We start from the raw sequence: 14943 nt of genomic DNA on the forward strand, positions 1-14943 counted from the left end.
GCACTGGGGGTTGAAAATCCACACAACAAAGGATATTGGCCACGGATCTGCTGCTGTCAGTGCCGTTTAGGATAGATAGTGCCTGGTTGGTGGCAGGCTGGGGGGGATGAAGGGTTTTTCCTTTGCTGAAGGACCTTTAGTGGATGCTGAAAAGTTTGAGCAGGCTCCTTTAGCCGTGCTTATTGTGTTTGAAAGCTGTATTTTGAAGAGCTGTCGCGTTCAGGGTGTCCGCTCCCTTCAGTGGAGCAGTTCTACGCCACCCTGGCAGGTGTTTGGGATCTTGTGACCAGCACCACTCCAGCCAGGAATGGAAACTCAGAGAGTTGTTTGCTGTAAGATCCGAGGGGGTGATGGCAGCCCCACTCCCTGGCACAAGTAGAGCAACCTGCAGGGAACCTACGGTAAGTACCCTGAAAGCTGTCGGTGTTCAGCCTGGGCTGCTGTGCCCTAAAATGATCCGTGATGGGGCCGTGTGTTGGTGTGTGTCGTGTTCAGTCCTGATGCCTCAGATTTAGGAGGATGGGTAAGGAAAACTGAGTGCCTTGGCAACTTGAACCGTTCTAGACTGAAAAGAGAGGAAAGAGGATAAGAGAAAAACAAGCTTATTTTCAAACAAAAGGCCAAATCTAACTCCAGCACAAAAGGAAAACACTTCATTGAAGCCTGTGGGGGCTGGACTGACTTGAATTTAGATGAAGTGTATCTGGTTGTAACTTGAGCACAAGAATGGCGTGTGTCTCTGTGTGCAAGGAACTGCATCCAAACCTGCTGCCAGTGAGTTTCAAGGTTTCAAACCCAGTAAGGAGGAGAATGGGCCCAAGGCAAAAGGCAGTTGTGCATTTCATTTCAGGTGATATCTTAAATATAGACTGCGTGGTCTGAGATCAACTTCCAGGCAGGAGACAAATTCTACGGATCTGCTTAGGTATGGAAATTAGAGGGGGCAGCAGTGGTATTAGTCAGATGTGTGTGATACTAACTTGCTGTTAAATGCAAGATTTCTGCAGCAAAATAAATACATCCTTTTGGTTTTGACTTTTTTTGCGTGGATGCTGTGGTGTTGCTCATGGGTTGTTCTGTCCAGAACAGGTGCTCTGTTCTGCCCAGAAAAGGCTATTGAGATGTGTAGGTTCTCTGGTGGCCATTGTACGGTAGTTTCTACACCTCCTTGTCCTGTTTTGTACGAAGTGAGAGGTTGGGATTCCTTCCCTGGTAGCATGAGTTTGCCTTGGCCTGTTTTGGGAATAGGCAATATACCTCTCCAAAGAAGTAATTTCTTCACAAGGATGTGGAACGGGAGGGGTTAGCTTGTGGTGAGGGAATTAAACCCACAGTCCAGCCCACCCTGACCCCTGCCTTCCAATCCCATCTTACCAGGTTTGACTGCACTGGCTTGGGCTCTGTGCAAGAAGGCCATCCTGGTGAGGAGCTGCTGGCATCAGCAGTCCTGGAGGGTGCCAAGCCTGACCCAGGAGCTGCAGTGGCCTGGAGCACCATCACAGTCCCTGATCAGGGGATGCTGTGGCAAATCCGGACAGTTGCGTATTCATTCCTGCATTGTACAGAAACCATAACCTTTCTGGGGCAGTTGTAACAACAGACTCAATTTTCTCTCCCCATGTTCCCTGATCTACAGCGAGATCTAGTTGACAGCTCACATGCAGCTTCCATCTGCTTTTTCCCTTGGAAAAATGGAAGAAAGCAGTTGTGTGAGAAGCCAGCAATGCTGGTAAAGCCCAGCAGGTCCTTTTGTATTCCCTTACAGCTTGATGTGGAGCTGAGCAGCCACCTCTGCTCCCAGGAAGGAAGAAAAGGTGGAAAAGGCCTACTGGGGACAGGAGGATGTGAGTTGGGCTGCAGAGTCCAAGAGCTGGCTAGGACAATCCTGTATGGATGCTGAGAATGGATGAATTTGGTGGAGGCAGAGGAGGATCTTACAGATCTCAGATATGAGCTCCGCTATGAAATAGTTTTGTTAGTACCTGACTAGTCATGTCTCAGCAACCTGTTCACTGGTAGTTGATGGTGTTCCAGCCTACTATTATTCATGAGGCAGTTTTTCTGTATATGTTAATCACAGATATATTTGCATGTTAATAGCAGTGTTTGTCTCAAAGCTAATATTTTCATGGGAAGAGCAGGGAGGTCTTTGAACAGGCTTTTGGAATGGGTCAAAGGAGACTGAGTAGGGAGAGTCAAGTGGAAGGTTTTTTTGCCTTGTGTTCCAGGATTAGGCAGAAGGCAGTACTTTTACAAGTGTCAACTTGATGGGTTTCCTAGGAGTGCTCACAGTAAGGAAAGTGGAGATTCAGGAGTGTGAGATACTGAAGTGCAGGGAAATATTTGGCAGAGGCAGGAGCAGCCCTCCCGCAGGTGTGTGGGTGAATGGATGGTGTGTGGACAGATGGGTGGCTTTTCCAGAGGGCAAGGACACAACAGCACCCTCAGCCGTAACTCGCCTTGCTGGCAGCCGAGTTTTGACTCAGCTTCTGCAGGCTTGTAGATTAGCTCCCTGCTGACTCCATGCTTCCCCTGCTGAAGTATTTGATGTGATTTCTGATGCTGAGCAGAATCTAGAGATCCCTCTCTTCTACAAACTGGCAGCCTTTTCTTGCTCAAGGCTTTAGATTGCTTATGTGTGGAGTAATGTTTAGGATCTGAAGGGACTGTAAATTCCAGAGTCAATGTGTGATTTGTAGGGAGGATCAGGCACAGAATATATTTTTTTTTCTGCAGTCTTGTGCAAGTGGAACTAGGCTGGGTTGTGCTTTTAGGGAGCTGGAGGCCCTCCTGGAGCCCGTGAAAGTAGGGTGGTATCACTGACGCTGACGGGGCGCAGAGGTTCTTTTAGGGATCTTTGGCAGAATGGTGATGGCAATAAGTCATAGTCAAAAGCTTAGAGCTTAAACTTAAAATTTGACTTAAGGCTTCATTTTCTTAACAGAATTTTCTGATCACTATAGCACAGAATTTATTATTAGAATAGCATAAGGTTTCTACAAACAGAATCACTATACTACAGTCTATAAGTAGTGTAATACAGAATTTATAATACAACTTAATTTATGATTTCTAATCACGTGGACCTCTTGCAAATCAGCTTTACAGACAGTGCCCTGGGTGCTGCTCTGTGTCCCTGTGCTGACGTGGGTCGCTGGCACTGCCCAGGGCCTTCCAGGCTGACGTTTCTTAACACCCTGAGCACTTTTTAACACCATGTCCCATGTCTCAGCAGGCATAACTGCCTTGGTGTTAGAAGTGCCCAAAGGGTCATAAGCCTGTCAGTCTGAGCTTGCTGTTAACTAAAGCGGGAGATGTGGAAGTGAGAAAACCTAGTGAGAGTGACATCTCTTCACTGTTGAGCAGATACTTGGGTGACTGTTAAGCTCAAAGTTTTAGGAGTCCAAAGAACCCATGAAAGACACGGTAAGCAGAATCCTGTCACAGCATCCTAGGGGGTAGTTGAAGAACTAGCGTGCAAGAGATAATGTCTCTTCAGGAAGGAAGTTTCTTTTCCCCAAATAATTGTTTACACAATGCAGCTTAGAGTGTAGTGATTCTGCCAAACCCTTTCCTGTATTTGTGACCAGGGCTTTGCAAAGAAAATGGAATTGATTCCTGCCTCCTACCTCCAAAACACCTGACTCTAGAGGACAGTAATCATGTTTCCCAAAAGATGTAGCTGACATTTTTAGCTCCTTCCTTTCCACAACCAGTACAGCCTCCCAGATTCTTGCCATTGGGGAAGTAAGAATGAGATTGAAATGAATTAGTCGAATGTCCTCATAGCTTAGAGACATGAAGAGCTCAGGGATGGAGGAGTGGACCAGGCTGTCCTGTGCCTATAGGCTTCCTTGCCCCAGTCCAACCAAGACAAGCCTGTTGTTAGAGGCTGCCTGAGTGCTGTTTCATGCATGAGTGAAGGGAAGGAGTACAAGCTGGATGCTGTTGAGTAAGTATCCATATCCTTGTAAAGCAGAGCAGCAGCGAGGATTACCCTTGGACTGAAGTTTGAGTGAGGCATCTTCAAGCTCCACAGTGGCAGGATGTTTCTGTCTCCAGAAGCTGCTGCCCCTTGGTATGGATACCTAGGCACCTAAAAGATGAACAGTGTTATGGGCTGCTTTTACTGTAGGGAAGAGAAAGACCAGAGGACTCTAGGGAGGGGATTCATGGCACTTTTTCAGATTGGTGCTGGTGGTTGCTGGACTTTGTAAATCCCTGATCTGGCATGATGACAGTACCTTGCAAAATAACTCTATCCCTGTGTGAGGAGTGTATCTCCTTTATCCCCACTCAATGGTGTACCTTTGTCCAATCCTCATTTTTCCCTTGTCCTCCCGTGGACTGAGGCTTTTGAGCCTGACGGTGCATATTATCTCAGTTTTGACATTCTTGAGCGCTGGAATTTGGGACTCAAGGATGGGGTTTGCATGCTTAAATCAGCAGATCGCTTCAGGTAGACTTAACTCCTCTCCCATCCTTAGTTTTCTTAGGTTTGATGGTTAATGCTCCTGGGGCAAGGATGGTGTCTTCATTGCACATGCACATAGTACCAATGCATTGAAGCTCTTAGTGGAATAAGTTGCTTATTCCCAGCTCCTGACTTCAGCATTTTGTCTGCTAAACCTGACCCGGATTAGTGACTTGCAAAGTAGCAGACTGGAGCAGCAGGTGGTCTTAGGCAAGCATCTGTGTTTGAGACTTTGGTTACCAGGCCTTCAAGTCTGTTAGAAGTCTGCTCTCTGGTTACAGAGGTGCTTTTGAGGCTTGATATCAGAGCAGTCTATGTGGGGAAAGTGAAAGCAGAGGGGTGCTACCCCCACACAACAGATCTGGCTGCCTTTGCCATGAGAAGTGAAGTTTACCTTCATGCTTCCTGGCCTCACTGCATTTGTTAAATTATCTGTTGATCCCACGCTTCACTTTGGTGCAGAATTCTTGGTTAAAAACCAAGGAGTTTTTTTTCCCTAGCAAGAGATATGAGGACAAATGTGATTTGCTTAGCTGCAGCAACTTACTGGAGTCGAGATGGAAGAACAGGATAATCGTGTTGCCATGTGTTGGGATTGTCCTGAGCAGCTGACTTCTGCCAGAGTGTTGTGTACGATGGAGTCCCACCGGGGTGGAGGGGAGAGGTCCAGACAGTCCCTGTCTCACATCCACCTTTGGATCCATGGAGAACTGAAGCAGCTTTAGAGTACCCCAAGCCAGGCACAAGAACATGGAGGCAGAAAAACAGGCCTCTGTGGGCCATAACAATGCAGCCCCAGCACAACAGTGTAGACATAGACGTTTAGCAACAGCCAAAGGGACGTGTCCTGCCTTTGCTTAGGATGTGAAATGCCACTGCCAATAGGAGGGGGGTTGAATGAGGGGGTCAGACACATTCTAGTGTTTGAGCCTATTCTCCAGTGCTTTGCCTATCCTCATCTGAAACAACTCAAGTGATGGAGCTTCAGGCACTTCCCTGGGGAGATCGTTCCACAGTCTAATAAATCTCTTTGTGCTAGGAAATGTTTCTTGATAACCAGCCAGATTTTTCCTGTGCTTAGTTTCATTTGATTAAGCATCAGAGCACCCAAAGATGATCCCTCTTCTTCCTGGAGAGGCTATAGTTCTTCCCCTCCTCCCTTGGCTCCAGTATTCAGCTAAGATGTTGAGTCATATCTTGACTAAGAATGTCAGGATCTGGCCTTTTCCCTGTGCTTTTCATCTTGCTTCCTAAGTTGGCCCTTGAAGAATGCATTATGCTTTGCTGGTCTCTGGATTTCCTTTGTCATGCATATATGTATGTTGATATGTGTTTGTGCACATCTTATCGCACACGAGGCCCTTCTATAGCTTTCCATGATTCGTGAATCTGGATCATGAAGTTTTTGTGTGAGGCTAAAATCCCAGACACTTTTCCTCTTTTCTTGCTTTTTTCTTTTTTTTTTTTTTTTAAGTCAATAATCATACTGGTCCTTGCCTCTCCTCTGATCCCTGTGTTTTGGACTGTTTCTACCACAGACCAAATTAGCTTTCCTTTTGCATTCCCATTGTGTCTCATTGTCCAATGCCTGTGTCAAACCTAGTTGATTCACTGGGACCCTTTTCCAGGACTTAACAGAAGGGAGGATGGATGGGGCCTGCAAGTCCTTTTACATTGTTTCTTTGTCTCTTTCCTTAGAATCTTAGACACAACCAAATTATCTAACATCTGTGTTGATGTGCATCCGCAATTGCCTGTCATCCGCAATTGACACTTGCTGTATCCACTGCAGGTTGTGCATTCCTCACGTACTGTGCCAGAGACTCTGCCATCAAAGCCCAGACAGCACTGCATGAACAGAAGACTTTGCCAGGGGTAAGTCCCAGTGAATTGTGTCTGGATGCTATGGGCAGGCAAATGGGGGATTATCAGGGGAGGGAGCAAGGATGAGAAGTGGCTTAGATTAATTTTCCTACTTGTGAAAGAGAAGTGTATTTCAGGGGTTAGAACAGGGATATGGGAGTGGAAGCACAGCGCTGCTCTTCACAGAACTGCTGCTTTTTTCCTCTGCCTGGCCAAGGCTGCCCCGTGTAGCTCTGACCAGGCCTGTTTCTGTGCTCTTCTTTGCTCTCTGTGGTGTGACATGTCGCCTTCACCTATCTGTCCCTAGCACTAGGGAGCTGTGGGCTTTGGAGTGAAGAGCGTGGTCACAGCCTGCACAGTGGGCATGCTGGAATGCTCACACGAGACAAGACAAGATACCAGACCCTTTTTCCAGGTGTGCAGCACCTCCTGGTGCATCTGCTTCTACTCTGCCATTGCCCTGCAGGGAGCCTGGACAGACTTCTAGTGCTGTGTCGGAGTTGGATCAGATGAAAAAAATACACTTGCCACATCCCACTGTTTGGAAGAGAAATAGGTTATATAGGTGAGACCAGGACTGCTGAAGTGGCTGTTCGTGGGTCCTGCTCCCTCCACAGCTGGTCTTGGGAGCAAAGTGCAGTAGGGATCAATCCCCGGAGGCCAGGCACTGTGCAACAGGTCCCTACTTGCAGGGTAGTCCTCTGCCTCCCTGGGACCTGCTGGTAAGCTGAAAGGAATTCTGAATTGTTGCTGTTCCCATTTTGGTATGATTTAAGAGCTTCGACTGGGCAGTTCCCTTGCTGTGCTGAGGGGGTTGATCACACACATTAAAGGATTCATTTGGAGGTGAGTAGGAGGAGGAGTTGGGTACTTTTAGATAGAAGCTCACACAGGCTCTGAGTGCTCAAGGCAACAAAATAATTAATGTAAACCAGGGGTCTCTGGAGAGGGGTTGGGAATTCTTAGCCATAACATTTTCTCTTTAACCCATACAGGTCCAAAGAGCTTCCCTCGTCTCTCCCAGCTGCCCTCAAGACCTCCCCACGCACACGTCCTTTTCTGTATTTGTTTACCTCTGCTCCCTTTTTGCATGGGCCTGTGCTGGCATTTGAGCACTGGAAAATGCATGTAACTTAATTCTCACTTAACAGGATCTTTATCTCGGGACGACCAGGAGAAAGAGTGAAAATAACCAGGTGCTCAAATCTCCTTGAATTATTTTTGTGTGACAGGAAATGGTCAGCTTTTTGGACTAAAGCAATGTAGTCTTGTGTGTGTGTTGGTCTAGGGCAGAATTGACAGAGTCTGTGAGAACAAGTTAAAGAATGGAGGAACAGTCATGAGGAATCATGGTGCAATGCTGTTAATGCGATGGGGAAGTCAGACACATCTCTACCTAGTACCTGCAGAGGGTCTCTGAGAGGTTATTCATGTGAGGCTTGGTGGATTCAAGGCAATCTCAGTTTTGCTACAGTTCTACATTGGGAATTTGTTGCATGTTTCTCTACTGTCTGTGCTCTCAGTTATATTGTGCTGCATGGAGCAGTATTTGAAGCAGCAATGTGTCTGTGATGTGGTGATCTAAAGGCTTTTTATGTTAAGGGAGGTGTAAGAAGCTGCCTGGGAACAGTACGAAGTCTGCTCAGAGAGTACTTTTGAACATATTTGTCTGGAGACAGTTAATGAGCAATGTGGTGTAATTATGTTTCAGAATTAGGATGAAGATGAGCTGTGCGGCATTTGGAACTGTTTATTTTCAGGCTGTCAGTACACCACTTCATCACATTTAGTTTCTCTTAAGTCCCTCAATGACCAAGAAGGAATGATTCCCTCTCTCTTTGATCATTTTAGTGGTCATTTAGAGATTGTAACTACCAGAATGAAACAGACCTCCATCCGGATCCACATAGAGTTGGTCTTGGCATGGACATGGGCTGGGTGATCTGAGGAAGCTTTCAGGTTTGCTTGTGTCTGTATAGCATTACCCATCCCCCTGATCCAGCTGATCACAGAGAATACTCCTGAAATGAATCATAGATGGGAGTACTGGGTATTTGCTTCCCTGTTTTGGGAACAAGGCCGTAAAATTTCATCTCTGTACATTTGCGTCTAGATCATCTTCTGTTAAACTCTATGGCAAAGCCTATCACCAGAAATACAGCAAGGGTCTGAGCATAGGGCAGAGAACAGAATGTACTGGGCTGTGGTCTGGTAAACAAGTGATTTCTTCTTTATTTTACCCCTACGCTATCTCTTTGTTGCACAGAGCAGGAAGAAAGTTGAAGGGTATATGACATCAGTGTAGGGTGACACAAACCTGTACCTGAACACGTGAACAAGCATCAGCACATTTAGAGACAACGAGGGATCAGACTGGCATAGGAAGGATCTTCTGTTGATCCTACACTTACTGTTGTACTACCAAGCAAGCATAGATGCCACAAGTGGCCAAGTACCTTCCTTTGCTGGTCTCAATGCAGAGAGCAGTGGTTGATCTCAACAGTTCATGAACCTGAATAGAGACAAATGACTTTCTAGGTCTAGACTGAGGATTTGGTGAGGTCAGATTTATGGAAATGCTTTGATATGGTTTCTGAGATCCTTAGGCTGTGATCAGGTAGCTGGAGCAGGACTTCTGGGTTCTCTTCCAAGTCTGTCGTGTAGATCTGGACCCATGGAGGTATTGCTTAGGCCCTCCAGGTCTGATGCCAGTGATGTCAGCCCATCTAAGAATGTGGACACGTTGTTCCTGCAGGGCCACGAGTGCAGTGTAGCTTTCCTGAGGTTTTATATTTATAGTTATATTTTGTATTTATAGTTATATATAGTTATATAATCAATAGGAATCACCATGATCTCTATTTGCTCCTGTGGCATTTCTGGCAAGTTCTCCTTCTGTGAAATCAGAATTCTTTTTTGTTTTTAAATTAGGGGCTGTTGGATGTATGGTAACTAAATGGAATTTAAACACTAAAAAGCTAATTTTTTGACAATAAGGCTTAGCTTCTTTTTCTGAGATAGACAGAATTTTGGCTTTTACTCCCTTTTGTATGGGCTAGTGTGCTCAGGGTGTAAAGCAGCAATCATAGAATCACTTAGTTTGGAAAAGACCTCTGAGATTGTCGAATCCAACCATTAACTGCCAAGTCCACTAAACCATGTCCCTAAGTGCCACATCTGCACATCTTTTAAATCACTCCAGGGATAGTAACTCAACCAATCTCACCTGTACAGTCAGCTGCATATTGTATTATCTAAAACACCTGTCCTGCCCTCACAGCTGCTGAATTGTTGTCAGTGCAGTCTGGAAATAACAAATGTGTGAATATTCCTTTGGGGAAGGAAGGATGGAGCTTCCTAGAACAGTGAGGTGAAGCACATCCTTGGTGAATTAGCGGAAGTGTCTTATCACCCAAGCTCGCTAAGGAGCTTAAAAGGATGCCAAGTATCTGTGTCAGCTGGGGTGGGCAAGAGGAGTACCCAGGCAGGGAACCTGCTTCCACACCCTGTGATGTGGACTGTGACTTGTGAAGCTCAGCACAGCCAAGGTGAATTTGCCCACTGCCCCAGTCCGGTACGAGTGACAGGCGGGGAGGACATGGCACCTTGCTCACAGGGACTGTGCAGTTTCTAGACAGCACCAGCACCGTGGCCAGTTCTCTGCCCAGCACTACCTCCCAGCCAGACACACTCCTCCTCCCTGCCCTCCACAATGTTCTCTGCTGTGTGCAAACATCCCATTTCATGTTCCCCAGTTTTGCTCCCTGAGGACAGGCTGGAGAACTGCACAACTAAGTCTGACTCAGTCCCAGTAAAGCAGTTTGTTAAGTCTTTTGAGCCCATCAGAGGTGGAGATGGATATGCCTGAGGAACAAAATAGAAAGCAGCTCCCTCTGTGGCCTCGGTACGCAGGGCCTGGGGAAAGACACACAACCCATACAGGCTGAACAGAGGCAAAAATCTTCTGATCTGAAAAGAAGAGAGGAAATCAGGCCCTTAACACTTCTTCCTAAATCTAGTGTCCTCTTCAGCTGCCAACCAGCTTAACAGTGTGGTGTTTCACCTTCTCCCCACTCACTGGCACACTCCTCCTTAGCTTGATGAAATTATATTATAACTCCGTAACCCATGCCTTTGATTCGTGATTGTGCCTTCACTTTGCTGAGTTCTGAAAGGAATTGGAGAGGTTATTAATGACATACAGTGATCACACAGCAAGTTAAAGCCTCTTGCTAAGTGAAACTTGTGGGAAAAGCATCCAGCTTTTCAATATTTCGCAGAAACACTTTATGTCTCTTTTCATTTGCAGCCAGACAGTTGCAAATTACATAAAATTGCTCCTGAAGAAGAGGAAGAAGAATAAAAGGAGGAAGTGGAGGGGGGAGGTTTAGAAAAGTAATTCTTCTGGCAAGGTACAGTTACAGTTTTATTTCTATGCAGAACAAAGAAGGGCTTGCTGAAAGGTAGGCAAGTAAGAGGCAGAAATTGGTATTAGTCCAAGCTAGGAATACGGGCAGTTCAAAAGCAGTGATGGGAGTACTGAAATGTGGCTACATCATAGGGAGAACTCATGGGTGCAGAGACGCAGAAATGGAAAATTACAGAGAGCAGCAGCATGAGAGCAGAGAGAGACTATGGGAATGCACCAGGGGTTGACATGCTGCAGCACTAACTCAGATGGCTGGGCACAAGGATTAGTGCAGAGACCCAGCAGAGCTTGAGCAGAGGGCATCCCTGTGGGTAGGCTGTCTCCTGTGCTGCCAGGAGCAAGGGCTCACTTGAGCCATCTGTCAAGATCCAGAGCCCGTGATGATATAAAGGAGCACAGGTGACTGGAGAGGCTTTGGTAGAGAGGTCATAGCATCTCATTCTTCCCTTCCCTCTCGTTTGTACAATTGCTGATGTGAAGGCAGCCTGGACCAGTATTTCTGAAAGTTTCTTCATGTGAACACTATGGGATATTGTGGCTGGCAAAGCTGGGGGATGTGCTGAGAAGTGGAGTAGGTGACCTGAATGTTTGGCTGGGGACTGAAGCTGGGCCCCACTTGTTAATCTTTGCAGCTTGAACCTTTGGGCAGGGTAGGGTGGAGAAGTTTTTCCCATGTCCATCCTGCAGGTTTGATAGACAATACTGGCAAATTCCTGAGAGCTGTGCAATGTTATCAGTAGAAGGTAATGATACAGAGAGCATGCTAAGGCTATCTCACTGAAGTGGCAGCACCAGAACATGAAGGTACTGAGCTAAAGCAGTCCCTGGACAAGAAGCAGCAGATGTGCCTGTTCACTGCAGGGAGGATTGCAAACGCTTGTGCTGTTGAGGGTTTGGCTTAAGGGGCTGAGAATATCGTACGGCAAGGCAGCTGTCCAGTGAAGTGCCAACACCGAAGAGGCTGGGGAAGAGCAAGCTTCCAAAGCAGACTTGGGCTCCTGTTGCCTATGGAATTGGAAGAATAATGAAATTAAAGATCAGCACCTGTTCCCGCATCTTGACCAAGTGCACACGTGCAGGCTCCGTCCTGTGCACAAGGGGCCTTCCTTTCTCCAGAGAAATGACTGCCCTTTGCACAACCAGGCCCTCGCATCTCCCTGCAGCACAGAGCTTGGACTTTTGTCTCCCAGAGCTGATGTGTTCCCTGGTAAGCACGCTTACCTGTGCTTGTGAACACACATGCACCTATGCACCAACCCCCACAGACCTTTCGTCTTTGCAAAGGCACCCACCCTTCCGAGCAAGGCTTCACATTCCCATCTCCTTGTTTGGGGTCATTTGATGTGTGTGCCTGCACGAGTGTTTTTGAATATGGATATAAATAGGATCAAAGAGTAATTTATGGTGGAAGAGACCTCTGGGATCTCTGGTCAGACCCCACTCAAAGAAGGGCTAACTACGTTAAATCACTGAGGGCCTTCTCCAGATGAGTTTTGACTATCTTCAAGGGGATCCTGCAGGCCTGGGGCCTCTCTTCTGGTCTGTCAGCACCCCTAAAAGGAAACAGCTTATCTAGTATCAGCCATAATTTCTGCTGTTCAGCCCAGAAATAGCTCAGGAGATTCATTCAGTGGCACTGGGGCTTGGGCCCATTTACTGTGGATTTTCACATGGCAGGTCTTTATTTCTGGAGATTTTGCACTGCTCAGACTGTTAATGTTAACGGTTGCCAAGGGAACTGGTGCAGCCGCTGTGTGCAGGCAAAGGGTCCTCCTGCTTGGCCACCTCTGCATCACCATGGTACAGAGATGCCTTTCCTGGCCACTGCCATTACCCTTCCATGGGGGAGAAGAAGTTGGGGCACAGCTGCACTGAGGAGCTGCTGATGTCCCCAGATGACAAGTCCAGAGCAACGGCAGCCTGTTAACCTGCCAGCACACCTGTAAGAGGCCTTTGCAGCCTCTACAGACCCACTGTGTCACTAGCTCGGACACTCACTGCCCTTGCTCTGCCCTTCCCCAGTTTGCTGGGGTCCATGGGGCTCCAGCTTGTGCATGGAGAAGCACCTGAGCATGCTTGCTGGACCAATGAGCACAGGGAAAGGTGAGTGTTGGGTGTCTTCTCCAACCAGCCTAGCAAAATGATCAAAGCCAGCTGAGGGTGGCAGTGCTCCCAGCTTTTCCCTCTGCAACTTTCTTGCACTTGCTCTTAGTAACTTGGTGACCCATCTCACCTACATCTTATCCCTGCTTTTTGTAGGCCTGCTAAGCACTTTCCACCTTGCTGGAAGTGACTCTTGTCACAAGGGCCTCCTTGGGCAAGTCTCTGTCTCTGCTGAAGTAAAATTCTGCAGCTGATGCAGGACTGTGGGCTTGACCACCCAGCCATGCCTGGATCCTCAGGCCCATGGCTTTTCGGAGCCCAGAGTGATCTCTTGTGGTCTTGATGAACTTGCTGGAGCAGTTTTTTGGGTTTTCAGTTCTGTCAGCCCTTTCTTGCAGCAGTGGGGAGGAGCAGGAGGAAGTTTGGAGCCAAATACTACTCTTCTCTGCCTTGCTATAAAGCCCCCTGGAAAACAGAAGAGTACTTGTCTGAATGTGGCCCAGGATTTTTCTTCCTCTTGCCTCTTGAGGAAACTTGCCTAGCACCTCTAGAAAAGGATTTGAGAAAGTTAGCACTTTCCTCTTCTCACCTAAAAAAGCTCTTTTGACTTTCAGTGACACTAATCACAAGAGAGAGATCAGGGCAACAGATCATGCAGTGTTCTCCTTAATGCAGTGCCCTGCTGTGCACTGAAACATCAAGCAAGGAGCCCCATGAGGACAGACTGACTGATCGTGGAGTCATGAGGGACTGCACTCAAGTGTGTCTGCCACACAGTTACGTACCTGATTTTAAAGATTTTTTCCCAGCCCAAATGATTCTTTGGTTCTACAGTAGGAGCTGGAATTGCCAAGTTGGGTGGACCCCCCTGCTGGTTGTCTGGTGTTCTTGCACGGCAATGGTGCTGTCACTTCCCTAGAGATACCAGGGTGATCCAAGGCTTTCTGAGTCATGGTGTTAAGTTGCTTGTCTTCCTCCAGAGCAGAACTGGCTACAGTGGGGCCAGGGGTGTCTGACTGCATTACAGGAGAAGGAACATGGTGCAGCGGAGAATCCAAGAAGCAAAGCAGTAGTCCATGTGTGTTGTGGCCCTCGTGCTGTTCAGATACCTGCTTATTGATTCCTGAGTTCACTCAGCTTCAGTGGGGAATGGGGGATACCTTCCCTGCTCTGCCTGGTTTGCCCACTGTGCTGGGGATAGGGAAAATGCTTCCCAAAGAAACTTATGAGAGGAGTTATGAGCTTATGAGTCCTCTTCTTGGTGGCACAAAGCAGTTGGGTGAGGTCCTTCGACAATCTTCCTTGCTTGTGCAAAAAGTCACAGCCCTAGCCATGCAGGCAGGAGCTGTGTGGTTTGTACTCTGGGCTTCACATCTTGCTTCTGCCACAGACTTTCGGCACAATCTTCATCACTACATGCTTCGATTCCTCCACCTGGAACACAATACTCATAATTATCCTTGTTTCCTTCATAATGGGATTGAATGAGGTGAATTCATAAGCAGCCTTTAGAACTGTGCCAGAACAGTGTTTGGTACTAATGTTGCCTGTGTTCCTGTGTGAGACAAGTCCTCTTTCTCAGAGAAGGATGGTTTTCCTGGATAGGACTAAGGTACACTGAGATGTCAGTGGAAAGATGCAAGTAGGATACTCAAGCACTGAGACTGGCACCAATGCATTCCTGCTTGCATTCCTGATCAGAAACAGAATCCAAATGAGCAAATTAGCATTTATATTTATGTACTCTGCCCAGCTAGATGTGGTTATGATCCTTTAGGCAGGGCATTTTTAACTGGCCAGAAGAGGACCAGCCCACAATTTGCAAAGCGTAAGAGCTCAGGACCTAATTCTGCCAATGGCCTTGGGTGCCTTTTGGTTCCTGACATCCCAGAGGAACCAGCCTGCATTGTGTGTTTCATGGTCTTTGCTTCTGACCCTCTTAACACTATGCATTGCACCTAAGGGGCTATTTTACATCACTTACTCATAATTAATAGAGGGGCTTGCCCTGCTGTCCCAGAGGGCTTTTTCCTTCTATCCAGCTTTTGCAGTTTGAAAGCTGAGGAAGCGATAT

General features: G+C 47.1%; 1 protein-coding gene across 4 annotated transcripts in view; it reads left to right on the forward strand.

Annotated features, from left to right (window-relative positions):
- The first annotated feature begins 317 nt into the window (after nt 1–317).
- Nucleotides 318–14943, forward strand: part of CELF5 (CUGBP Elav-like family member 5) — a 39512-nt gene continuing 24886 nt past the window's right edge. The window contains exons 1-2 of one of the 4 annotated variants that reach the window (XM_029965367.1): nt 318–401; nt 6267–6349. The gene's annotated coding sequence lies outside the window, so the exon portion shown is untranslated. The remainder of the gene's footprint in view (nt 402–6266; nt 6350–14943) is intronic. The other 3 variants (XM_029965366.1, XM_018086634.2, XM_029965364.1) reach the window with 3 other exon arrangements.

This window comes from Manacus vitellinus, unplaced genomic scaffold, assembly GCF_001715985.3.
Source record: "Manacus vitellinus isolate BGI_N305 unplaced genomic scaffold, ASM171598v3 scaffold_99_pilon, whole genome shotgun sequence".
Taxonomy (NCBI): domain Eukaryota; kingdom Metazoa; phylum Chordata; class Aves; order Passeriformes; family Pipridae; genus Manacus; species Manacus vitellinus.